Source organism: Anas platyrhynchos, chromosome 3 (genome assembly GCF_047663525.1).
Source record: "Anas platyrhynchos isolate ZD024472 breed Pekin duck chromosome 3, IASCAAS_PekinDuck_T2T, whole genome shotgun sequence".
In the NCBI taxonomy this organism is placed as follows: Eukaryota; Metazoa; Chordata; class Aves; order Anseriformes; family Anatidae; genus Anas; species Anas platyrhynchos.
This window is the reverse complement of record NC_092589.1, coordinates 14,792,064-14,818,853: the sequence shown is the minus strand read 5'-3', so window position 1 is coordinate 14,818,853 and position 26,790 is coordinate 14,792,064. Positions and strand designations below refer to the sequence as shown.

Sequence of the window (26,790 nt, the reverse complement as noted above, 5' to 3'; positions counted from 1 at the left end):
AAAGTTTTGCTCATCTTTAGGTTTGAAACTTTAGGAGGTTTGTCTGCATTTTGTTGTTTCTCTGTTTGTTGTGTTTTTTTTGGGGGTGTTTTTGCTTCTTTGACTTATCAAGCGGCAGAAAGCAGCTAAGTTGTTTTTTCCTCTCATCTCTAATATTTCAGAAGTTGAGGATATTGTGAAAGCTTGCACATCCTACCCCAGGATCATCTGTCTTCTAACATTCAGGAGGAAAATGTCAGATGTTGACAACTTTCAAAAGCAAAATTGAAACAGCAATTTCAATTCCAAACTTTTTTTTTTTTTTTGGCAATTATTTTTGTCTCTAACAAGTCTACCTTTTGAAAAGGCGCTTTTCAATCTAAACTCCGTTGTCCAAAGGGGTTGTGATTTGAGTCTATTGCCTCTGGTGTCAAACCCAGCTATCTCTGAAGTCGCTACAAAAGAGCTGGATCATTGCAAACAGGAAGAAAAGGCTTTTCTGCCTATTATTAGCACACGTATATTGTCAGCACAAAAAGCCATGAGCAAGGGTCAGAGCCTGTAGTAGTCATTTCTTTTAGAGATAGCAGGCGTGCAAGGACTAGCATGAGGCTGGAATCGAAAAAATAGGCCAGCTGAAACCTGCTTTACCTCATTTTGGGATGGACTGGCCTGGCAGAGCCACCCTTGATTCAGTCACTGAGTCATAGAGGAGCTGATACCAAGCAAAGCAGGAACACATAAATAAGTAAGAAGTATTGTCTTCTAATTATCCCATCTTACAAATCATTCCTGCCAGCATTTCAGGCTCGAACAGAGAAAACGAAACCAGAAGTGTCTTCGGTGGCCAACTTGCTGGCCCCGTGGAGACACGACCACTTGTGTAGGTAACGACTTCAGCATCTCAGCCTCTGCAGTGTTGGGGCTGTTATCACTGAGCTAATGAAGCACTTGGGTCTCCCTTGTCACTGCTGTAACAATGGCCACTATTAATACTGGTGCTGACTATTAATATTTATCCTCTGCTGGTACAGGATGCCCCCATTCCTTGGTTTTCAGCAATAACTAGCACAGAGGCCAGGCTCGCATCCTTTCACCTGCAAAGAAAATGAAACAGATAGCACCTGGAAATCTGCCACATGGGAAAGGCTGGGGGAACAAATTGTACTGCCAGGGACAACAGGAGAAAAGAATAGCAGAAACTGTATGCTCAGGCATCTTCACCAAGCTGTAGATATCGTACAAATTTGGGGCAAAACAAATACCAATTCTCACACTAAGCTGTAACCTTTTCTTTCATCTTAAAAAAAATAATGCAGAATTTAAGGAAAGCCAAGGCACTTTCACCATGTGTAAAGTTGTGTTTTTTTTTTTTTTTTAGTGAAGAGGGGTTTCCATTAGCGCTAGTGATTATGGCCAGGAACTGTTTCCATCATATCATACAACTTGCTCCATGGATTACAGGTTATGGGCTGGAGCTTTCTACTTAGTCCAACCATTTCCAAATTGTCAGATCTTTAGATTTGACCCCAACATTATAGGATGAAGTCTCGTGTGCTGTTGGTGCTGCTGTGTTCTCTTTTCTACAGAAATCCTGAAGTGGGATATGCTTCTTTAAACTCATTGTAAAAACGTGCTGGCAATTCCTATTAATTAAATTACCTAGTAATACTGTAACATTTTCCAGCTGTGTAAGAAAAATAGGAAAAGGGAAAGGAAAAGGGAAAGGAAAAAAATAAAAAAAAGAAAAAAAAAGAAAAAAGAAGAAAAAAAGAAGAAGAAATAAACGCTAGGACAAATATAGTGAGGTGACATATGGTGTTTTCAACTACCTACACAGAGGAAATTCTCTTATTATTTATCATAGCACCTCAGGCCTGGAACGTTTTTGGTTTCTTAGTAAAACAAAGACCATGACCTATCGCTTTTGAAAGCCCATCCTATGCTTCTTCAGCTCGCTCTCAATAAATACTTACTACAGGTAAGTACTAACAAAAATAAAGGAAGAAATGGGAAGCAGACCATGGACAACCAGCAGATTATCAGCTCTGGGTGTAATAACTGGAAGGTGTTTGGAAGAGAATTCACCAGGAAGACGTGTTCTTGTCTCTCTCCCAACTTATTATTATTATTATTATTATTATTATTATTATTATTATTATTATTATTATTATTATTATTATTATTATTATTATTATTAGTGCAGGAATGGGGAAAAATGGAAAAGAAACTGGAGGTGAAGGAAAGAAATACGGAAGGAAAGCGAAATGTTATTTTGAAAGTAATGGTAATAAAGAAACCAACCAGATCTTGTTGAGGAAAGCCCAGAAATTTTAAACAGGCAAAAAAAAATCCCATGGAAATCTTTAATTCATGAAGATATTCTTCCATGAAAACGCATTAAGGTCCTACTGGAAACTCCCTGACAAGGTGTACTGTTTGAGAACCGAGTCAAATTGAGATGGAATACCTGCATGTCCTAAAAGCTACAGACTAAATTAAACTTTTGCAGGGAAGCTACGTGCAGTGCTGTGCCAAGACAGTTATCACACACCCAGCTGCAGAGCTCCAGGTTTGCTCCTGAGAAATGATCCTAGAGAATCAAATCACCACAAACAGCTATCTGTCTCTGAATTTTGAGCTGTTGAGCCTGATGAGCTCTCTGAGCTTCATCACCTACTCAGGACCACTGCCCGTACACTTGCCTACTGTGCAGAGCAGTTTGATCTACCATGACCTGATCTACTGTGATCAGATGACTCTGAACCTCCATGTAACCCTTCTCAGCAGCCACTTCAAAACAATGCAAATAATATCAATATGTACTGTGGGATCCCCTTGATCCCTACCTTTGAAGACCAGTTTTCTTGCCTTGAGTCCCATTCTCTACCAGTAGACAAATTGTCAACCAGTGGCCCTGAAAGCATTGTGTGTGTTTACTTCAGCACGCTGCCACATGAAACATAGATCAAGAAAAGAGAAAATAAAAGTCAGAAATGGCCATTAAAAGTTTTGTCTGATTTGTATCAGCTGCAAATGAAAACTGTTAGAGTAGTACTGTAGGAGGCTTTTTGCAAGAAGGTGAGGAGCCCTTCCATTTAAACAGTCTGACGAGCTTTGCTGTCGGGCAGTAAGGAGGAGAGAATCTCGCTTCCTCGTCTCCTTTTTTATGCACTAACAAGAAAACATAGAAAAGCTGACATTTTTCCTGACAAATCCTTAGAGTTAATCTGTTTTATTCTGGTTTCTGGCATTGGAGTAGTTGAATCCCCACCTACTCGGTTCTCGCTTATGCTACATTAATATTTTAAGACATTTCAAAATCTGCCTGATTCCCTAACGTAATTTGAAGAAAAAAGATGTCAGAAAGGAGGGTACAGGTTCAAGCTCCTCTACTGTCAGCTGTCTCCCCCCCAAAACACACACACCTGTGCACCACTGCTGATCTGTAAGTTATTGGAAGGACATCCCAAAGAGACTGACGTATATCTTAAAAACAAAAACAAAAACAAACAAACAAAAAAAAACCAACAACAACACAGAGAGATTCCCATCCATTCAGGCAAACAAACAAATCAAAAGGGGAAAAATTGGTCCTTCTAGCGAGAAGGGCTGATAAACTCTAAGTTAAAAATATCAATGTGCATTCTGACACATTTTCCTTTCCCAAGATTCATTTTTTGCATTCGTTCCCTAACTACGTTTTAATGTGTAATGCTTATTAGACTAGAATTGTAATTCATTTAATGCAGCCATTGCCTCTCTTGGCTGCTGCAAAGCATGTATCTGTTATCTATAGCTCAGACAATGCAGTTTAGACAGCCTGATGATGAGAAAAGAAGTTCTGAAAGGAACTTGGGCTAACTTGAAAGGAAAACTGTCTCACCTAGCACCCCACAGGTGCTGTCAGAAGTCAGACTCTTACATTTTGATGCACCGTTCAATGATAGATATAAAAAAATGGGCTGTATAGCTTATCTAAGGTGGACTATTACTGAACACATAAGCAGCCTTTAAAGGCTGTAGATGCTGAGGATAATAAGGAACAATCCTTTTCAGTCTGTTTCCAGCAATGTCTGATTATGTCACTGCTGACATCATATGACTCCTTTGCCTATATGTGACTTGGTGGGGACCTTTGGAGGTCTCCAGACCTACCTTGCCTTTGAGAAGGACAGTTGCAAACACTGGATCAAGTCAGTCATGGCTTTCTCTAGCCGAATCTTGAAATCCTCCAAGATAAACAATAGCAATGAAAAGAGCCCCAAACAAATAAAAGTCACAGAGATTAGGATGCGTGTTGATGTATTCAAACAAATTCCTCCTTAATTTTTCAGAGTTATCCAATGGATGAATATCAGAAGAGATGGGAAAGCAAAGCATTGGTCTTTAATGGACAGTGAAGATTTTTTTGCATGCACGTCTTCTCTATGGGAAGAATTGAGATGTGATTGTAACTGAATACAATGCCTCTCAAAATCTTCTTAGGGTTTCTATGAAAAAAAAATAAATCAAAGAAATGAAGGAATTCTTTAAGGACAGCTAGACTACTGAGAAGCTGTATTGGGGGGAGTGGCAAGGAAAGAAAAAAGAGAGAAAAGGCTTGAAGAAAAGCTCAAAAAATACCAGAGATCTTTGTTACAGGCAAAGGAGATGCAGAGACCTAGATGGCTTTCTGCGGCATCTCTGTTTCTTGGTAACTCAGACCGAGAGGTTTGGCTGCCAAAAAATTAGGCACACCTGTCCAATTATTTTTTCCAACTAATTTGAAGGTCTATCTGACAATAAATATGCACTGAGCTTAACAGATTTCATCAGAAATAACATATCCTACATACCAGAAAGAGGTTCATGCTGCAAAACAGCAATGTCATGACCAAGGGGGAGATTGCTTAATTAGCTCATTATTTTTCTCAAAAGAAATGGAAAAAATTAGCTGACTGGTATGGCTCTGCCCGTGTTTCCAATAGTTACAAGACAAAGATTTCTAAAGTGGTGAAACTTTCTAGATTAATAGTTCTCTCTCTCTTTCTTAAATGGCAGTCTGTTTTATGCAGATGATATGGATTCTGAGAGCTCCAAAACTTCCAAAAAACAACTCTCAAAGTAAAGGCATGAGCCCTCCTTGCTCGAGGGCACAAGCCAGGTGACAAAGTCAGGAGGAAGAATGCTTTGGGGAGGAGACACTTTCCAGGTACCTTCCCAAATGCTGACCAAGATGAGCTCCTCCATCCAGGGCCACTTGATACTGAGCACGGCAGTCTAGAACATCCCTTTGGCCATGCCAGCCCCTTCTTGGAGGCAGCAGGACGCCAAGAGCTTATTTGCTGTGGGCAATGACTGCTTTCCAAAAGCTGGAACACGGCACGCGGTTCAGCAACGGCTGTGTTGCTCCAGCAGGTTTTACTTGGCTCCAGCAGGTGTTATAAGAGTGAGCGCAATCTGTTCTTGGAGTGAGGAGACGCTTCCCATTAGAAGGATTTAGTTCCCTCCCACTCGTGAGGCTGCCTGCGTAGAGTGAGCTGTTAGCAACAGGGCATGGGAAGGGAGAGCTGCTTTCCAGGCATCACACACCACCTCTGCCCTGCCCCAAGGATGGGTTTGAAACAGCAGCTCCCATCCATTCACACTCAGGGATGTGAATTTTCCCTGGCTCCGTTTACTAACTTATCTAGATGGAGAAAGTTAAAAATGAGTGTGGTTTAGGACTTCAATTATTTCTTTTTACACCCACGTAACCCCTTAATCCATCACATTCCTTATCTTATTGTTGGTAGAATGACGAACATTTGGGAATGAACTAAATGACCTAAAGCTGACAAAACCCAAATACATCTTTTTCTAGTGTTCATATCTTTGGCAACCTGGACACAAAATCAGGGTCTTTTTCTGCAGCATAGAGCCCAACAGACTGTCTCTGGCCCCCAAAGGCTCTCAGCTCAATACCATAATGAGGTCAGGTAACTTGACCAATGGCACAGAAAAAATCAGTGCCAGGGATGGGATATGACTCTTCCTGAATGCCTCCCCATGAAGAAAGACACACCTTTTAAGCCCTGACCTCTCTGCACAGTACCAGCTATGATGCTTAGGCCAGTTGATTTAATATCCCCTCACCTCCCCCAGACAGACATGAATCTGGACTTGAATGTGCCCACAGAGAGAGACCTTGTTAGGCTCACTAGCTGCTCATGGTGGTGGCTGGCCCCCTCCCTGCCAGAAAACTTGCTTCATTTCTCATGTGAACGTTCCTGGCTTTCTTTGTTTTCTGTTAAGGTTTTCTCCGCTAGATTAATACAAAGCTCTTAATACCTGCTATTTCTTCTCTATGAAGCTCTGAAGCCCTGTAATCAAGCTGCTTTTTGATCTTCTTCTCAAAAAAAAAAAAAACACACCACCTGACTGAGTGCTTTAAGAATTTCTGCAAGGCATTTTTTCCAGAACTCCTCCCTTTCTTTCCAAAACTGCCATTAAAGAACATGCGTGCTGTGCAATTTACCCACACCCCAGTCCCCTTCAGCAGCCCTATGAGACAACAGCATGACTAAGGCTGCACAGTACTCCAAATAAATTGACCTTACTGTTTTGTTAACGTCCCAGAGCTTTGACTCATGATACGTTTTGGGTTAATCTGCCATAGACAAAGGACTCCCTGTCCCCATCTGTCCACCCCAACGCTGCTGTGGGAACAGAGAGGTTACTGCCTTACCACATCAATAATCAGCCAGGCATATCAGCATAAGCTTCACACCCAGGCTGTGAATTTGCACCCCTGGGAGACCCAGCACACCAGCCTGTGTTAGAGACACAGTCACTTCAAACAGCAAGGCGTTTTGGGCAGGGCAGTGTGGTCATCACCTGAATCTTCTTGGTATCCTTCTGGTTGGGAACGCTGCAGATGATCTCTGCATGAAAGATTAAAGCCTTCAGAGCTTTGATTCAGCAAAGCAATTACATACACTTTTTACTTGTCAACACAATGCTACTTGAAAAAGAGCTGGAGCATTTGGCAAAAGCTGAGCAGAGAATTCATTGCTGAAACTCATTAAAATTGTCGTGTAAGACTTTTCCTAAAATCGAGCAAGTTGATCAATGCATTTGATTTTCAGTCTCTTTGTTTTTTCAGTGACTAGGAGAAATATTTCAGATATTTTTGTTTTTTGTTTTGTTTTGTTTTTTTCATGGAGACCAGCCTCTGATTTACCAGCAGGGCAACGTGCAGGACAGGAAACCGTGGCAAAGCTGTCTGCTCACTGAAGATATTTATGTAACAAATGAAAGAAGCAGCTCTGTGGTCTTAGCCTTGGCAGTTAGGGGGCATTAAACATCTGAGGGAAGAGCAATGCTTTTTGCTCTTCTTGACATTTAATACTATGGAAGGGTTAGGAAGCGCTATAGCCAGGACCATTCTGGGCCTTGGGTGGTAGAAGCAGGGGGAAAACAAGAAAAAACAGCTAAGACCAGCAGATCTGCTAGACATAGCTGAGGTTAGACTTTGTGCAAGAGGATTAATGCCATAGGAACAAGTTTCCTCCTGCACAAGCCCTTTGGGAAGTCCCACAGTCCTTCATACAGTGGTTCATCAGATGGCCAACGAAGGATGCAGGGCAGATTGCGTGGCCTTTGCAGCCGACACAAGGTTTGTATAACACAAAAGACAGCACTATCCGAGCCTTTAAGCTCTCCTCTACACCAGTAAACTGCTTTCTGGGCAGCCAAAGCAGACAGCACAGCTCCTCCATTTGGCAGGACACTCTGAAGCCAACCAACCAGTCAGGAATAAACACGGAAAAAAGATGGGTTTCACCCTGAGCAGAGCGCTGGTAAATGACCAGATGGAAGTTATAAACGGCTACCGAGACACTGGGAATACCTGGAGGGGAAGGGCTGATTTAAAGTCCAGTTTCTGGTCCAATCTGTTCTTGGACCTTGGATCTCCAACTATGAAAGATATTTATGCTGCCAGACAAACCTCATCACAGCCTGTCTTCTGCTGTAATTGAGTTTCTGCCTCATCATCCAACAGAGAAATGACTCAGCGTCACTTATGGAAGGAAAACTTTGTTTCTCTCCTCAGTCACTTCTTCCAGGTAGTCTTGGGGGGGTGGAAAAAGAGAGAGAAAAAAAAAAAAAGGAATTTCTCTCATTCAGATCACCCCAATATTTTAATAATTAGCTTTGTTCTAAGTGCTCTATAGTCCAGGATATATCACATCCTTCTAACCAGAGACAAGACATCATAGGAGATACCACTTGGTGCGTGAGCCTAGCCCACAGAACAGAATGTTTGTATTGTTTTCTCTACGTTTCCCACTTTTTTTTTTTTAACAGAAAGATCCCATGGGAAATACTGATTTTTTAAAGGTCGTTTTTTCCACCTCTCAGGAAGGCTAAACTATTCCCAACCAGCTCTGCTCAGAGTAGAATTTATGACCCTGCAGTTTTTCCACCTGGGTTTACCTACCAAAGCTTTTCCTTTTTCTAACCAATTAAAAACATCTCTTCTTTTATTATGCAGATATGCGGGGATTAAAATGACTCTAATATCTAAGAACCATACCAAAAACACAGTCTGCAAAATAATCTTTGTGTCTGCAAAGCAATGTACACTCCTCCACACATGGACATTTTTCTACATTATGAACACAAGCCTACTCACGGCATCTTAATCTTTTGATTAAGAAACCTTTTCTTCTCATCTGCAGAGAAGAGCCAAGAGCATTTTGGAACCTTAACCACTGCTGAAAAGGAACATTCAATATAACGTTATCAGGTTAGCCAGCTATAGCCATTTACAACTTGCCTAAGATGCTGCTCGTTGCCTGGCTCCATAAGCGCAGTCATTTCAGACCCTCTGATCACTTTTTAGTCCATTAGCTGATTTCAGCCCAATCTGGCAGGGAAACCTGAAATAAAATTAATCTCCTATGTGTATATTAAAAATCATTGTTCAGACAGAAGAAAGGAACACTCAGCAGGGTCCCCACAGCCCTGGATCAGTCCCTGCTGTCTCTGCAGTAGCACAGCTGTCCCTCAGGCCACGACGGGGGGAGAATTTATTTTTGTGGAAGAGAAATCAGTTTTGCAATCGATCTGCTGCTGCCCGTGTGGAGCGAGACGGGAACAGATGGCCCAAAAACAGGGTTAATGCTTGCTGATGAGGACCTGGGAGGTGGGGGGAAGTTCTGCCAGCAAGGAGATGGAAACCTCTCCGACAGCCCAGTCCTGGGGTTGACAGGACAGAGCTGCCCATGGGACTGCTGGACTAAACAAGGTCCCTCTCGTGAAGGAAAAGCTAGCAGGAAGGGGACTGAGCCCTGAGGATGGAAAGAAAACACCCAGAGCACACAAGAGCTGGAGCCCCTTGGTTTGGATTTCAGGTAGTGCCTTACTCCTCCTTTACACCAGGACAAGGGAGAGCAGAAAGAAAGGTCGCTGCCCACAAACACATTGCTTCCTGAGGGGTGGGAAGCATCAGCAAGCAGCACGTTCAGCAGAATAGTTGCGTTGTCCAGATACGGCCATTCCAGGAAGAATTCAATTCTCCCTCTACGCCTCCTATTTGTAGCTACAAAAACGCTGCCCTTTTTTGTAGGGGATAAAAAAAAAATGCATATTTTCCACTACCAGCTCTACAGATATTCTCCCTCCTCCCTGACATTAGCTGCCTAGCGTTCAAAAATCTGCGTAAGATACATCCATCCCTCTAGTCACATGCTGCCAGTCCCTAATGTAAAGCACGTATGTTCAGATACGAACTGAATTCTTTAGAACTGATCCCGTTCTTATGCTTTCACAGATATTTCATCCCTCCTCCAACTTGTCCACACTTCCCTCTCTCGCCCTCCCTCCCCCTCCCCAAAACAGTAAGCACAAAATCATAAGAAAAAAGGAAAAAAAACCAACCACATTACGACATACAAAACAACAGAGCAACTTATCTGGACCAGATGGCACCCACGAAAAACTGAAATACAAGCACGCATCAATTACTGCAATATTCAGCCCTTATAAACTTTCAACAAATATGTTCGCATAAACAAGATCCTACATTCTGCATCCTAATTAATTTTCACATTTGTACAAAACCTCTTCCAAGAACGAGAAAAAAATATTAAAGGAACACTTGCTCAAAGTCTTTTTTTTTTTTCCACCTCTATTCCCAAAGTACCCAAAAGAAAATTCTGGTTTTTCTGTTTCAGAAGAATACCTGTACATGAAACCCCTTCTTGATCTTTGTAATAACTTCAAAGAAGGGTTGATTTTTCCCATAGGTGTGCTTTTTTTTTTCTCTTCAAGGGGGTTCTAGACACTTAGACGAACAGGAAATTTACTACTGGTTGAGATTAAAACCTGAAGTCAAGGAAGCAAAAGAGAACCTGAACGCAATGAGGTCCCAATCCAATCTGCAGAAGTAAAACTGAATTTTCCAAATAACCAATTCTTGGACTCAGTAACTGAAATAGGGAGGTGGGAAGTAGGAAGACTTCCAGGAGCAAATCCAGGCTATTCTGCAAATCAAAGTGATTTTGGCTGGGCTGAACACAGCCTTTGCACTGGCGTTGCTTCCTGCCCCACCTTCAGTGGCTGGCATGCAGCCCATGCATGTAAATGACATTGGGTCTAATTTTCAGTGTCATAGATGGTCTTAAACTAGGAAAAGATTGCAAGATCATTTGTTATCCTATCTTAGCTGTCTGTCTTTAAGGTGAAAAAAAAATTTTTGAACGTTTCTTCTCCCCCATCAAACCTTTTCATGTGAGAAATTCTCTGATATTTCTTAGTTATTTTGTTCCTTCATCCCCTACCCAGCCAATACGTGAGAGTATGAGCTGAATTTGAGAATTCCTGTAGGCCTTCTTTTGCTGATTTCTATTTTTTTTTTTTTTGTGACTAAACAATGAAGATTTACAGCCTTCTGTTCTTCGACGCCCCATCACTTACAAGAAATATAAAGCCATCCTGTTTATTTCAGGGGGATATAAGGGCTGGTATGGCATACGGTCTCTCTGAGCATGCCTGGACACCTTATACAAGGAAAATACTGAGAGAAGAAGTTGCATCAGTCTGTCCTGACTGCTCCTCAGTCAGCCAGGGCATGAAGGTGTAGTTATTTTTCACAAAACTGAAGCCTTCCCAGCTGTCATTTCATGAAATATTTGCTCACGACCCATCACAAAGTCTGGAATTTTTTATAGGTTTAGAACCATACCTAAGGGGGAGGGGACTACTGTGTTTTGGCCTAAATGTTCAATATTTCTCTGTGCATTTCTGCTTTCTCTGAATGAATTAGCACCCTCCCACCCAGGGTCAAGAGCTCCGAGGAGCATCGAGAGCGAGGCAGTCTTGAACGTAGCAGAACGCATGAGCCAGACCGCAGGAGAGGCGTGCAGAAACAGGGGCTGCCTGGGTTGCTCCCAGTGTAGGCTGGGTAGCTGGCACAAAAACGTGGCACGAAAAATTAGAAAAAGTGGAAGAAAACAAGGATGGAAGCAGGCCAAGTCAGACAGTGCTGACAGCGTGCGTCCTGAGCTGCAAGGCTGTAGGAGCTGAATGCAAAGGGCCCTTTCTAACCATATTCTAAGGAAAGGGGATGGGGGTTTGCTGTCCACTGTGGAGTTGACCAGTCCAGAGGCACTTGGCCCATAACCTGTCCTTCTCTGAGTGGGAGCAACCTTCCCAGCCCTAGAGCAAGGCTGGGTGTGCAGCCTCCATCTAGGGCAGAAGCGTGGTCCTGGGCATCAATCTTCCCCCATAAAGGTGGTTCACACAGTGTCACTTGCTTTTGTGGTCTCTCCCCATTAAAAGGCATCACTGGTGGTCCCAAAAAGTTGTTTTGTTTTTTTTTGTCCCTTGTTCATCCCTGGACAGCTACAATGGGCACATCCCTGTATCACCAAAGGCCAAGCAACACGCGAACAGCTATGATGGAGAAGGATTTCTCCATCTGACTGCATTATCCTAGCTGTGTCTGCACAGCCAAGGCAGATAAAAAGAAATAATTTTGCAGTCTGGTTCAAAGCACGTTGCCCTAGCATCCCCCAGAGCAAAACGAGCTCTTCCCCGTGGCCCCTACCACTACGTCTTTGTTTTACCTAACCAGCTTAGTGCAGCTCGTGGCTTCACAGCGTATATCAGATATAATGCACGTCTGTGTGCTTTATGGCTGTGTAGGAGTTTGCAAAATTACATGTTTCAGCTCCAATAAAGTCGTTTGTTACAGAAAAAGCCCAAAACGAAGCTAAGGGTTATGAGAGAGACAATGGTTCCTATTAATCACAGCAGAAACACCAAACCCTCTCATTTGCAAAGGAAAATATGGGTACGTTCATTTCGAGGAGGAATTGTCAAATGTGACCTGGCTGTCAAGGAAGATGAAAGCTGACGGATACGCAACATTTTGTGTGAAGGAGGTTGACAAAACTGGCATTCGTTCTCACAACGCCATGGAAGTGATTAGACAACTGTGTTTCTCTACGATAATTTACTCTTGGTGCTGTTGTGCTCCACTTTAAATACTGTGGAGTGATGCTGGATTAAGAGCTTGGATTTTATTTTTCCTCTATTTTTTTCCCGTGCTGAAGGCCACTTGGATTTGCTCCAGTGCTGATGGCTCTACAGCTGAGTTGTAACACCAGACCATGCTTGTATCAGGCTTTTCCCCCCCTCGCACGTGTGGGAATTCTTCCCAGAACATGTGACTGCTGAGCTCCTCTCCTTGTCTAAGCTACTGGCAGTCAGCTTGTTCAAATTTGCTGCAAAGCGGGAATGCCAATTTCTCTGACAGCAGGGTTACGTTGTTGTTTAATTTTATTTTTTCCTTTCCAGTTCTGGCAGTTCTGCCTTTATATTCCTTAGAGCACCTCCTGTGCTAGACTCGGGGCACCAATTCAGACCACAAGTACACCAGAGCACAGCATCCTGAGCATCCTACCAAGACTTACTTCGTTGTTTTTTCTAAAGAAAGACTCTAAGCAGAGACGTTTTCCTGAAATGGGTAAGAAAAGGTGTTGAGAGAACCAAAGAAATGAAAGGTAAAGTTGCTAAGATGAGTAAACTTACTTATCTAGCTGTAAATCCAGCTCCTGTGAAAATGGAAACTCCCACCAGCCTCTCAATGACCAAGGTATAAAACCAACATGTATTAAGTGGAAATGGATGGAGCATAACCAGGGGCACAGCAGGTAGACAGATACCCTGTTGTTCCCAAATCTACAGGGAAGAGAGCACAAATTCCTGGGAGATTTGCAATAGCCTACACAGAGATGTCCTCCCCCCTATAAACTTTTAGGAGATGACAAGTTGTGGACAGAAATACAGCAACTGTGGGGAGCAGATGACGTGTTGAGGAGCTACGGCCTACATGGGAAGACATTTCTTTACACATCCATCCCCAAAGCTTTGCTAGGGACGCTGCCTTGCTCTGCCAAGCCTCTCCTTCGGGTTGGGGACATGGTTTTCTCTGCCAGCCTTCACCTCAGCATTCATAGCCACCAGTACAGGGAATATTTGGTGTCCAGGCAGCCCAGAGGATGTAGAAGATGCCCCATCTTTCTAGCTGCTTGTGCACAGTGGATCAGTGTGCCTGTATCCATGATGTCTTGTCTAGGACTCCACAGCATGAACTGGGGCTGGGTCAGCTGGAAGCAACCTTAGGCACAAGGACAGAGGAGGCCCCAAATGCCCACACGCCTGCTAGCCTTTGGGAGAGATATGATGGGGGGGACATTAACAGAGGACAGTTGTCTGCAGATGTAATTTATCTGTAGTACAAAGTTAAAAGCTTTTTATTTATGAAACCACAACATAAGTTATGATTTTTGTAGGCTGGGTCTTTCTTTGGGAAAGCCAAGCAGCGTATCTGCCCCATCTGCCTGGAAAGGATCTGAGAGTGATATTACCTACACTTCTGATGGGGCTTTTGGAGACAGAACTGACAAAGTGGGATAGTCACAGCCCACTGTGTCTTTTTTTTTTTTTTTTCCCCCCCAACTCCCATCATCCAAGCAGCATCAACCAGAAAATGCTTCACTTCCCCTTCTATTTATTTGCTTTTTAACTACTAAAGCTTCCTGTTGGCTTCCACCTGATCCTGGTGGGATCTCTCTTCACGGTCCCAAGGACAGGGACCACACTTTATGAACACAACCTCCATGCACCTGTGAGCAAGCTTAGACTCCCTTTCTTCAAGGATTTGTGTGGCCTGAGCTCTCGTGGCCCTGACATTCCTTTCCCAAGGAACAGCAATATGACCCAGAGAAGAGGAAGATCCTTAAAATTTACAGCTTCTTCCTCGTTCTCCTCTCCCTTCTCTCAGCTAATGAATTGCAATTTCATTAGCTGAGCAAAGTCGCTCCCCATCTCTTCCACATCCAAAATATCTCAGACTTCTCTTTTCCCTTTCCCAGCAGAACCAGATGGTTTTGGGGGATGGCACACCACACATCTGGTACTTGTCAGGGTTGGACTACACAAAGCTCCCAGGCTCATTGCTTTCCAGGCAGAATTTAATCAAGGTTTAAGGTCTTTGAATGTGGAGCTAGTAACCTGAAAGATAAATGGGACTTGAGGTAGTAAGTTGCACAAGCAGGCTGCAACAAGACGTATCATTTAGTTGCAAGAAGGTTTTACTTCAATGCTACCTTTGCCAGGGCCTGGTAATAATTTGGAAAAGCACACGCATCTAGAGCCAGCCAATGCAATTACAAATACAGGAAAAGCCTGATTGTTTTTCCATGCATGAAACATTAAGAAAATTAAGGCATTTCCCTCCAGTCCAAGTATTGACTGTAATTATAGATAGCAGGCAGCCTTAGCTGTTATAAAATATTGAAGTGCTTTTATATTGCTACGGGTATAGTTTACTATTTAGGGCCAGGAGAAAGGTTGCCATTTAATGAAGTGAAGTTTCACAGAACAATGGAAAGGAGGGCCATTACTACATAATACCGCTGCCCTTTCCATTATTAGCATGAAAGCACTTGCCAGATGAATAGAAACAGGTTTAAGCTCACTCTATTATTTCAGTAATGTTAATTTGCCCCGAGCTGCTCACCCTCCAGGTAACCTCTGCTTGGAATAAAGATTCCTATCTGACAGGACTGTATTTAGCACATTTTAGTTGCTTAGAGTTTCAAGTTGCTCTCCTAGCATGGCCAGGGCAGTCACGGGTCAGGGAAAGCAGGTCCTCCTGTAAGCATTTCCTCAGAGTCAGGCTTTGTCCTTCAGCTGCTGGCATCAGGCAGTACCCAAGAACTCAGCCACTGTCCAAAACCACTCTGCCCACTCCTAGCTTTGCAGGTGAAAGCCAGCCTTGTAGATGTCTATGACCCTGGACAAGTTAGGTGGACTGGAAATGGGTGTCTAAAGGCACCTGAGGAGAGAGACTCAACTCAAAAAGTGTTCTGTGTTCCAGATTTCCCAGCTGTGAAACAGCATCTCTTCACCTCATACTTCGAAACGAGGAGGCACAGTGAATAGGATGCTGCTCCAAGGCAAATAATGATAGTCCTGCCATACAGCATAGGCAGGGATTACTAATATTAGGAGCAGGTGAAGTTGCCCAGAAGTCTTGTAAAATTCTCCTGCATGTTACAACAGCAGGACATGGTAATGACAAAGGAACTGCTGGGCTAAGCAGTTTAAAACAATATTTGTTTGTGTGTGTAATAAAAAGAAGCAGAAACAATCCAAAGAAAGAAACAAGCAAATAAAGAAACCAAGCTCCACTGAAATTCAATGACTCAAACTCAAAAGCTACCAGCAAACCCTGCTTCACTTCTAAAAGGTGCCAATCACTGCAGGTAGAGCAAACCTTTCGGCCCTACCCCAAAAAGGCTCAGAATGTGCAGCACTTTTCCAAGCCTACATTTTTGAGCAGGAGTTCCTTCAAAAACACCAGCTGGCAACTTCCCTTCCTTGTTCAGAGTCAGCAGCAAAATCTGCTAGTTGGGGATCTCCTCTGTCCCAGGGAGGGATGGGGCAAGTGTGTGGTACTTGAGACCTACTTGATGGAAAGATAAAAGTAGGTCAGTAGCATACAAGGAGTAGTTAGTAGTAGATTAACTATGATAGTCCCTAGGTTGTCATACCTACCATGTAAAGAAATGGGGTGGCTTCCTGTCCCAGATGTGTGGGCATGGGGCCAAAGAGAGCAGGAACCCTAAAAGAGAGCAGAAACCCTACACTCAAGGAGACCAAGCCAACTAGTTTGCAGGTAAGCATCCAATTTGTTTATTCAGATTCAACTGTTTCACTACATTGTGCTCCCCTGAATTGGCTAAACATTTATTTATTTATTTTGCTTCCTTAGTTCACAAGACTTTAAATTTAAAAGGAAAGAACAAGTTAAAATTCCTCAGGAGCAATACCTTCTGTCATATTTCAGTATGACTTTGGTTCCTATCTGTTAGAGTAATTTAAAAAAGTCAACCTCTGGAGTTTAGCAGCTTCAAGGGCTATCAGAGAACATAGCCTAGGCTAAGGTAAATATGAATGCAAGTTGTCCCAAGCCTTGAAGGCACAAACTTAGATACTAGGTTAAGACACCTTAGCTGACAATTAGATTAGCTCGAGGAGACAAGATCTGGCTACATTTATGATTTTTGCTCTACTACAATAAGGACAGAGTCACATGCAAAAAGCAGAAGGCACCATTAATATCCTTTGATTAGCAGGATTAAAAGTACCATCCTGACAGCCCAGGGGATTGGTAGCTCTTCTGTACTCAGCCTCCTGCAGCAGGTAAAACAGACAGCCAAAATGAAGTAAAATTAATCTCATTTCCATGTATGCTTAAAGTGCAGCATACACATATCCCAGGGGATATTCAGGGCACTATTTTCCACTGCTTCGACATTTCCACTTACCCTATTCACACAACAGTTACCTTAATGGGTAACAGCTTTCAGCTTTCCAAATCTCCGTATCAGGGACAGTCCAGCCCAACAGCTGTCCTAACCCAAGCATTGTCTTCTTGCAGACACCCTAATTATTCAGTCACTACACATCTCAACACAAGCAATTAACACATCAAGGCTTTACTGCCACGCTATTCAATTAACAAAACGTAAAGACCGCCTTGGTGTCAACAGAAAATCACTGCCACTTTGCTTTCTGTGAAGCTAATTAAAAATAAATAAATAAAGCCACAGGTGGGCACAGCATTCAGGAGCCCACTTTATTTCTGCTGCTTGAAGGGCCCAATGATTTTTATCAGATAAAACCACCCTGAGTTTGGGATGGTTTGTATCCCAGTTGATTTAACGTGGTAAAATCAGATAAGCTAGGCCTGTATTGGAAAAGTCACTAAAACCAAAGCTCTGTAAAACTCAAAAACTCTTAAATACAGAGTAATATTTTCAGAAATTCCAAGTTTTAGGGAGTGGGAGTTACAGACAACCACCTTAAGAGCTGCACAGGGAACTGTCCCAGTAAAAAAGTCCCTGAGGAATATAAGGCTTGGCTGAGAAGTACCAGGTTTATCTAAGTGCCTTGTGAACTGTTTTATGCCCTACCCCTGTGCCTTTTTCACAAGGGTTTTGGAAGATATCTTCCTCTTTTCTACATGTTATGAAGTTGTTAACTTCCAGTCTAAAGAGCCTGAGGACTTTTTTTTTCTGCACTCTTCTTGTAGTGCTCTGATGACCTCCTGCATCAGCACTTCTGCACCAATTTCCTTCTGGTGCCTTGAGCACCCAGAAGAACAAACCAAGCTGACTTACAAGTACTTTGGCCCAAAAGAGAGAAAGTTATTTCTTGAAGATTATCTTTCTAGAAGGAAAGCAGTTGCCAGAGCAACTGGGTTTGCCACAGAAAGCGTTAACTTGCAGAGCAATCGTCTCTCCTGTAAAGCAGCAGATCTTTTGTAGTTGTCAAGAAAAAGAAAACAAAATGCTCTGAAATATCAAAATCATTAATAAAATAATTTCCACACTCCATTAGGGATGTATCCATGGTAAATAATGAGTTTATTTTGTTTTCTCCTACTGGCAAATTGCCTTTTAAATTTTAATCACTTCTCTAGAGCAACTGCCAGAGTTCTTCTCTTTCTATAATGCATTTATATACTGTATATTAATTTCATTGCCAGTTTTGATACAAACAAAATGGCATTACATTAAAAATATAAATAAAGCACAGTGGCGTGCTTGCTGGAATACAAGACGCAGCAATGATTTCATCAGTACATCAAAGGAGCTCTCAGTGTTCTCCGTCCTAGCAAGCTTTTCTCCTGAGAAACCAAGGCAGGTTCAGTCATAGCTGAGCACAAGGAAAAAGTTTCTGTGCTGGACTTCAAATACTCAGCGAAACATAAAACAGAATTTTCTACTCTAGAAGGGTCTCACACTGTGCTTTGGGGAAGAAAAGACACACTGATACGTAGAAACACTGAAAACCTGCATGAAAGATTACATTTATCCCTCTGCTCCATAACAAATGTCCTCCTGAATGATTCAGTTGCCCTGGTAAAGCACATCACAAAAGCCTGACTTGACACTTTTCTGGGTAGCTTGCCTGGTAAATTCAGCAGGGGACATGCTGTCAGGGTGGCCAGGTGGTTATTAATACTGGCGTCACCAGAGTTTGTGTCCCTGGAGTTTTATTTCCCAGTGTGCAGCAGATAGCATGAGAAAGGAAGCACACACACAGGGACAGAGCTGTTCAAACAAGCTTTCCAACATACAACATCCAAGCGCCCACAGCTGATGCTCCAAAGGCACACGTTTGCTGCCCGGGGACATGGTGGATAGCATAGATACAGGGAGGTGGCATTCAGAAGACAGCACGTGGACACAGGACAAGGCAGGTCTGCAGAGGCACGTGGCTTAATTAAAAATTGCAACTTTTCCATAGATTGCTTTTGGCAATTTACACGAGTTAAGGGAGAGACTGCTAAAAAAAAAAAAAAAAGCTTCACAACTTCTACTTTGAGAGAAACTGCAAAAGCTAGAGGCGTCTAAGCATCCAACTTCAAAGACAGAAGTAGGTTGTCTCCCCAGCTGCACAGGGGGTGGACTGGATTTGGGAGTGTTGAAGCCCCCTTTGCAGATGTTGGCTCAATGAGTTTGCCTGTTCTGGGTCTAGCTCCTTACCTCCTCGGTGCTTTGGTTGCCCACCTTTGCAGGAGCATGCACAATGAGTGTTTCTTCTGGCCCAGCATGAGTTCATTGAGTCGCACACTCCCCTTCTGGCTCCTGGTTTAAATTATGGAGACATCCTTCCCCGTGGACTTCCCAACACGCAGTATTTGTATGCTGGAGGGCAAACCCATCTTGCCCAGAACTGGAAACCTCACAAACCATTCAAGAACAGTTTCTAAAAATGACAGCAAACACCTAGAACCGACACCCATTGCCCTAAGAAGCCAGTGCTTATTGCAAATGGTGACAGACAGGTATATTTGGGGAACAAAGGGATGCCAGGGCTATTAGAGCCCCCAGATAAGTGACTGCCCTGCTGAGTGGGGGGAGGAAACAGCAGTCTGTGGAAAATTCCCTCAAGGGAGAGGGTGCAAGTGATGCTTGTCTCAACATAAGAGGACAAGGAGAAGAGATAAAACAAGAATTTAAGGAAGCTCTTAGTGGAAAAAGAGTGAGGGTGAAGGAGGAGGCATCCGTACACAATCTTCTAAGGAAAGATCTTTAGCCCTTCAGTGTCTGGGAGCCTGGACAGAGTCCTCCATCTGTGACAGCCAACAGAGGATGTCAGCGTATCAGACTCACTGAAGAAAGCATCACGGTGATAAGATCAGTGTTAAGACCTTAGCACATTATCACTCAGGCTCCCAGATTTGGGCTGGCAAGGACCCATCAAGGTGAAAGCAGCTGGCAAGAGAAGCCTTTCCCACCACTGAAGAACTCCTGCAACTCTTGCACAGAAGGATTCTTGCCCATCTCCCAGGTTTTAAGCAGGACTTTCTTCTGACACAGCGAAGTGATAACAGAACTCACACAGCCCAGCAGCCCGGGGATGCTGCTCCTCTGAGCCCCTGGAGAATCACTGTTGCTGTCATCTCAGGCAGGGCAAGAGCAGCCACAAAGGTAATTGCACAGCTAAGGCACTCTGCTCAGCAGTTGGCATGGTGTTTGAAGGAGATGCCAGCATATGTCCCTCTTCTCGCTTTCCTCTATTTTGTGATTCTCCAGGAATAAGCCTGCTTTACTCTTACTCCCGTGCTCTGCCCAAGGCGTACGAGCAAGACTGGGGAAGCTCTGTGTGCTCCACGCTCAGAGCAACTGGTGCAAATGGAGAAGAGCAGAGGAACAAATAGCTTTGCTACTCATCCAGGTGCAGTCAGACTGTCTGACCACTGCAAAACAATAGGGAGGGAAGCATGCACAGTTTTAGCAGGGACAGGGCAGCTCAGGGTGTCCCCCCTCACTATGAACACTGCATTTGCCCAGCACTGTTAGAAAAAACCTCAACCTAAGAAATCACAAAGAAGGATATAAGGGATCACCTGCTCTGACATTCACCATGAGGAAGGTATCTGGACACTAAATACTGAAGTTATCATGCCTAGAACTAACTCTGCAAGCTTCTTCTCTTAAGCCATCACTAATGGGATCAGAAAACCAGAATCTGTGTACAACATGACCACCCGATATCTAGGTAAAGAGATGGCATTTCCACATCAAAGACTAGGATGCTTGTTTCTGCCAGCACACCTTGCTGGGGCACATCCCACTTTCTTTCTCCAGCAGGCATTATCATTCCCTTTAAACCAGCAAGAAAAAAAAAACATTAAACCTATTCCCTGACCAGTCTGATAGATTCAACACAAGAGTACGGTTTGAAGAAAGCCTGGACATCTCCACTCCAACCTCCTACTAGAAACAGGACTATCACAAAGATCAGGAGAGAGCAGCCACAGCTTTGGAGGGAGCCACAAACTGGGGAGATGTCCCAGACAAGGGAGTGAAATAGCTTTTACATAATTAAATTACATAATTTCCTTCCAAAATAGCTTTTATGTAATTAGGCTGTCCAGGTTTAGTTTCCCTCCTGGACTGACTTCCTACTTTTACACCCTCCCAGAAAATCTCTGTTGTTTGGTTTTCTTTGCTTTCCTTTTCCAGGGCTTGCCTGTCCCCAGTTTCCCCAGGCATAGTGTCCCAGTCCCCAGTAGTTCCCGTGGGTTTGGATTAGGTACCAACCTTGTTCTTGTTCAAGCCATCTGTCTTCCCTAGTGATTTGCACTCTCCTGATGAGGCTCCTCCTCCTTAGATGCATAACTTTCTCCCAAAATTCTTCCTACTTTTTTTTTTTTTTTTAAACACAGGACTTTCATTATTCTTGCTGTCCTAAAAAAATAAAAATCACAGGAAACTGCTTTGGCATAAGACAAAGTGTGTGTGTGTAGTGGGGAGGTGCACCTTTTATTAGTTAAATGTAAAGGTGAAAAGAAAAAAATGCAGGTACAGTTCTTGAGCCTGAAAAAGGGGTTCCCCCAGAAATTTGACATGGGAAGAGACAGCCGTTGTTGAGCACAGTTCTGGCTTTTTCCTCTTTCAAGCCTCATTTTCCCTGTATCCACAGAGGTAAGGGCACAGATGCTGCCAGGTTTCACCCCAGGCCGCTGCCTTTTCAAAGCTCTGTTTTCTTTGGGCTTGCAGACTTCGATTAGCGAGCTGAAGTAATGGATACAAGACAGGGGTAGGAGTTGTTTGCTCCTCACTGCCATGCTGCTTCATTGCTCAGAGTCTACTTCTTGTTGTAATTGGGATATTAAACTGTTCAGCGGGTAACTATGCTTGAAGAGGAGGCTCTGGAGAGGGTTGATGGTTTAACTACATGACACTACTGAATAACATTCACTTGTTATTTCTCTCCTGCTCCTTGTTCCCCTCCTTACCTGGGAAGCTCCTTGTCACATACATTTCTTTCTCTTTTGTCTCAAAAAAAAAAAAAAAGAGTACTAATACACATGACACCTACCGTATTAAGCATGGATGATGTAACATCACAGAAAGGTCTAAGTGGGCAGAGATCTCTGGTCCAGCCTCCTGCTCACAACATGAAAGTTAGGTCAGGCTGCTCATCTAAGTCAAGCTCTGAGTATGTGCGAAGATGGAGACCCCACAGCCTTCCTAGGCTTGTTCCAGCACTGCACCTCTCTCAAGGAGAGACTTTTTCTTCCTCCTCACGTTCAGTAAGAAACCCTCTTCCTAAAGCTAATGATTCCACAGTGAGCCTCAGAGCAGCCTGGCTCTGTCAAGAACCAGAAAATGAAAGCTTCTGAAAGGAGAAGACTTCAGTATGCAGAATACAAAAGCCCCTTGCCTTTCCTGTACCAAGGCAGATTTTTTCCTTCCTCTCTTCCTTCAGTATTATCCTGAAACGGAGCTGTACAAAGCTCCTAGAGCACAGGGTGGCAGTTCTGAAAGGTGGAAGGATTCAGCTAGAAATAAAAGCAAAACAGAAAACCTGAACAGATTTTCCCCTCACTGAAATGCTTTCCAAATGTTGTCCTTCAATACACCATGAAAACTAACCTTTTCCTTTTGGAAAATGCCACTGAATAAAAAAGCATTAAGCCTTTGAACTTCAGAAAATGGAAACAACTGACTCACTTCCATTTGGTGATGTGTTTTAGCTGTTCTGATGGGAAGAGAATTAAGAAAGAACTTAAAGATTTCTGAAGGGCAAGAAATAATCAAAAAGTTATCAGTCATTTTAAAGATCTAACTGCACTAATCCTGAACAACAAAACAATAGGAATACATTCCCAATTGCAAGAAACTTCCTTAAAAATCAAGTTAACTATAACCAAAAGAGTAGTTGATTTCTTAAACAGGTATTTTAAACACACCTGTAAGTGAGGCATGTGCTCTCAGAGGCCATCTCTGAGGCTTGCTGAAGAAAATATTATATTTTAAGACTTGCTATGTGCCTTAATTTCACCATCTGCTCTGCATGCTTTTTTTTGTTATATCAAGGAACAGGTCAAAGCCTTTGTCTTTCCCTGAAGCACAAAGAACCCAAATATATTTTCTCCTAATTACTTACATCAGATTCTCTGGTCTTTGGATATTGAAGAAGGCCACTGACTGTGGTAAGCAACTTTCCAGCAGCAGTGCACCTTACCCTGTGGACCTCTAACAACTAGCCCCAGCAGGGAGAGGACCGAAGATCCACAGTACTGCTCAGAAAAAGCATGGGGAGAAGAGAAACGGCTGCCCAGGGAGGTGGTGGAGTCACCATCCCTGGAAGTCTTCAAAAGACGTTTAGATGTAGAGCTTAGGGATATGGTTTAGTGGGGACTGTTAGTGTTAGGTTAGAGGTTGGACTCGATGATCTTGAGGTCTCTTCCAACCTAGAGATTCTGTGATTCTGTGAAAGAAAACTTGCCAGACACATAGCTCGTGCTTCACTGACCCTTCAGAGAACAGTGGCCTTGTTCACAGGCTAGTCTCATGCCCAAGTGTTTTGCTGGATCTATACTTTTGTCATACAGATATTTGGGACAGGATGTTACACCTCTGTTTTGTCGACCTAATCTCCACAACTAAAGTCCTGTCAGTGCCAAAGGATAACAAGAATTTAACATATGCCCAGTGCTTGATGCTAAACCTTTAAGATAAGCAGGGATCTCTTCCTCTTTGAAGGAAGTGAAATCGAATACACGCAAGTTTAATCGAGGCACCAGAAGCTCTATCTCTACAAGGCCAGATGGGATTGCCTTTACATGATTAGAGATCAAACACGTATTTCACTATGTTTGTTGTCCTCTTAATGCGGGAACCAAAAAAAAAAAGAAAAAAGAAAACAACCAGATCACATTCTGGGGAGGTTCATTACTGAATTAAAAAAGCCAAAAAAAAAAATCACTTAATAAAACTTTAGTAATATAGCCTCCCATAGACTCATTTGTCTCAACCTCCCCCTTAAATGAACTTTCTGTGAAGAGAAACGTAGGATCAGATAGCACAATAAAGCCCACCTTTATCAAGGAAGCTGGCGAGCTCCAGTATTTTGTAGAAGATAACACTGAGCTTTCGTGGTAAAGATGAATAACTGCAGCAGGAGGTGGCAAAATACTGCATCACGCTGTCCTAGTTAATACCAAACCTGACACATCAACGGTGTGACAAATGGCAAGTTTTCCCATCATTCTGCAGCTGCCCATGATTGTAGGCAGCTTAATGCTGCTGCAAAAATTGTGCCAAAGCACACATTCAGCCAGCCTCTGCACCATGAACTACGTAACAACCCTAATTAACAACTGCAATCCCCTTCTTTGGTGGGGCTTCTCTAAAAGCTTTTGCACTCTGTACCCCATTGTAACACGTTGGAACATCTGTGAGAAGGAGAAAAGATTAGTATTTGGCCAAGGAAGAATAAGAAACAGATATTCCCATTTTGATCCAAGAAGCAAGAGACAAGCTTACAAACTGAATTTAACTAGGCAAGAGGGAATCCCGAGCTCTACAGTGCTCTGAGCACTAAGCATTTCAGAGAAACAGCCTAAACCCTAAAGAATTTAAAGCCTGGGCCTATTGGGCTACAGATTTCCTTCTGTTTGGTGAATCTAAGGACCAGCATCATCTTGCTGACTAAACAGCACTAGACCCGATGTAATTATTGTATGGAAGGTGACAAGACCATCACCTACCTAAGCCCTACATTTCATGTGTTTAGTGCCTGCCTATACGGTAAGTTCAGGCTGTACCTACAACCTACCCCATCCCTTTCAGGTTCACATACATATCCTTGTAATGCCTGGGGCTACACCAGCTTGCAGACTGCTCTCATTCATAGACTGCGCATGATTCAGACAAGCCAAGTAGCCCTTGGGCTGAGGCTCTGAAGATTCTCAAGCCCATTAACACCTGGCACACTGACTCCTGCAAGCTGTTCATTTTTTCAGCAGAGCAACCAGAAGAACCATAAGCTGAGTACCATTATTTTTTTCCCCTCCTGTAGAATCATAGAACTACGTAGGTTGGTAAAGACCTCTAAGATCATCAAGTCCAACTATCACTTAACACTACCAAGTCCCGTCACTAAACCATCCCTAAGCACCACATCCACACATCTCTTTAACATACCTCCAGGGATGGCAGCTCCATCACTTTCCTTGGCAGCATGTTCCAATATCTAACCAGTACTTCCACGAAGAAATCTTCCCGACACCTAATCTAAACATTCCCCGGCACAACTTGAGGGCCAGTAGCACAAACAGGTCTAAGAGGAAAAGTTACACAGAGAAGCAGTTGAAGGACATCAGAAAGAAGAGACAGAAATATCCCTCATATTAGACACCAGAGAAGCAACTAGAGAACAGAATGAGAAGCAGCGGGAGAGGAAATCAAGAAGCAGAGAGCCTAAGGGCCTCCGAAACAAAGAGCAAAAAATTGAGGTGGATGAGAAACTGCATCAGAGAGGAGGAGAAAGCATTGGCTGTGCTCAGATAATGGCATGATACTTCACTGCAACAGCAGAGACTGTGTCTTCTTTCTCCTTTGCAACAGATGACCTCCAAAACATCCTTCACTTCTTGCATGGCAAGAGTTGCAAGAGATTAGCAATGACAATACGAACATTTTAGGCAGATAACTTCTTTTCCAAGCATCCCACATGCAACGGATGAAATAGGAGGAAAGTAACAACAAAATTAGTAAGTAATGGAGAACAATAAAGATAACCCACTGTGCATAATAAGAAAAAACAAAGCAAAAAACCCATTTGCTGCATTACCACTGCGTGAAACGAGAAAGCTTCCTGTACCACTGAGAGCAGTCTTTTGAAAAAATCAGCCGCACTCAGCTCTTTGATTTTGTATTTAATTCTATATCCCTACTTTGAGAAAAATACCTCGCTCCCGAGCACTACACAAGGCAGTGTGAATGCAATTCTCCCTATCAAAGGCACAGACCGGTTGAAGAAGTCAGCTTGAGTTCATTGCTTTGAAGCGCCAAGGTAAATTTAGTTACCCTGAGAAACTTTGCAGCAGAGCAATCAGGAGATAACTTCGAGTTGAAGGAGGGTCACTAGAAAACCATCCAGACAGAGGAACACACAAAAAAGTGTCCTGCCTAACTCAGCACGCCCTCCTTTGCCAGCCCACCCCAAGAAAGAGAAGGAAGGGAGGCAGCAATTACAACTCCAGCTCCAGCGCTCTGGCACAAATACCGTAATCATTCAGAACAAGGGGGACGTATTCAGTTCGCAAGCAGCCACTCCACCATAATTGCAGCAATAATTTTAAGGAACTTGGCCCCCATGTGTCACCTCCAGCAGCTTTGTTTAAAAAAAAAAAATAAAAAAATCAGTCTGAGCATTATGGGCCTCGTGCAACAATAGTTTTAAGAGCAAATGCGGAGTGATGATTAGCTGGGCACAAAAGCATCTGGGGACTCCCTGGTGGTGCTAATATACCACACCCCCCTACCCTGTAACAACAGGCCTCAAATGATTGATGGCTTAGAGAGACATTTAACACCCCCTCCCCTCCATTTCTAGAAATGACATTTCACTTAATCCTGTGAAGCAAAAGCTCCCATGCTGGGAGCGTGAGTAATCAGAGATGCTCTGGAGTTTGGGACTCAAACCAAACACTAGGGTAACAGAGTTCAAGCCAGCAGTTGCACTCAGGCTTGCAATCTCCTTCAAGACTCAGACTCCTTCAAATTGTCAAAGACCCCTCATCTCCAACTCTCCACTTGAAAGTATTATTTATACAGAAGGGTGCATGACCCCAGGGAAGGGCGATTTCCCCCTCCCAGCCAGTTTTTTTTTTCTAGACCTGGAAGTGATCATCTGAGTGACAGCACCCTGCAGGTCTAGGGAAGATTAGATGAAGGTGCC

General features: G+C 43.2%; 2 long non-coding RNA genes across 4 annotated transcripts in view; both read right to left on the bottom strand.

Moving 5' to 3' along the window:
- Nucleotides 1-14,978: 14,978 nt before the first annotated feature.
- The window catches only part of LOC140002096 (uncharacterized), a 31,823-nt gene continuing 20,011 nt past the window's right edge, over nt 14,979-26,790 (bottom strand). For 2 of the 3 annotated variants that reach the window (XR_011808032.1, XR_011808031.1), the window contains 2 exons: nt 16,075-16,141; nt 14,979-15,982 (listed from right to left, as the gene is read on the bottom strand). This is a non-coding gene — a long non-coding RNA (uncharacterized lncRNA). Of the gene's footprint in view, nt 15,986-16,074; nt 16,142-26,790 lie in introns of all 3 variants that reach the window. The other variant, XR_011808033.1, reaches the window with a different exon arrangement.
- On the bottom strand, nt 17,930-21,388 carry LOC140002097 (uncharacterized). Its single transcript, XR_011808035.1, has 2 exons — nt 21,138-21,388; nt 17,930-20,290 (listed from the first exon to the last, which is right to left on the bottom strand). It is a non-coding gene; the product is annotated as an uncharacterized lncRNA (long non-coding RNA).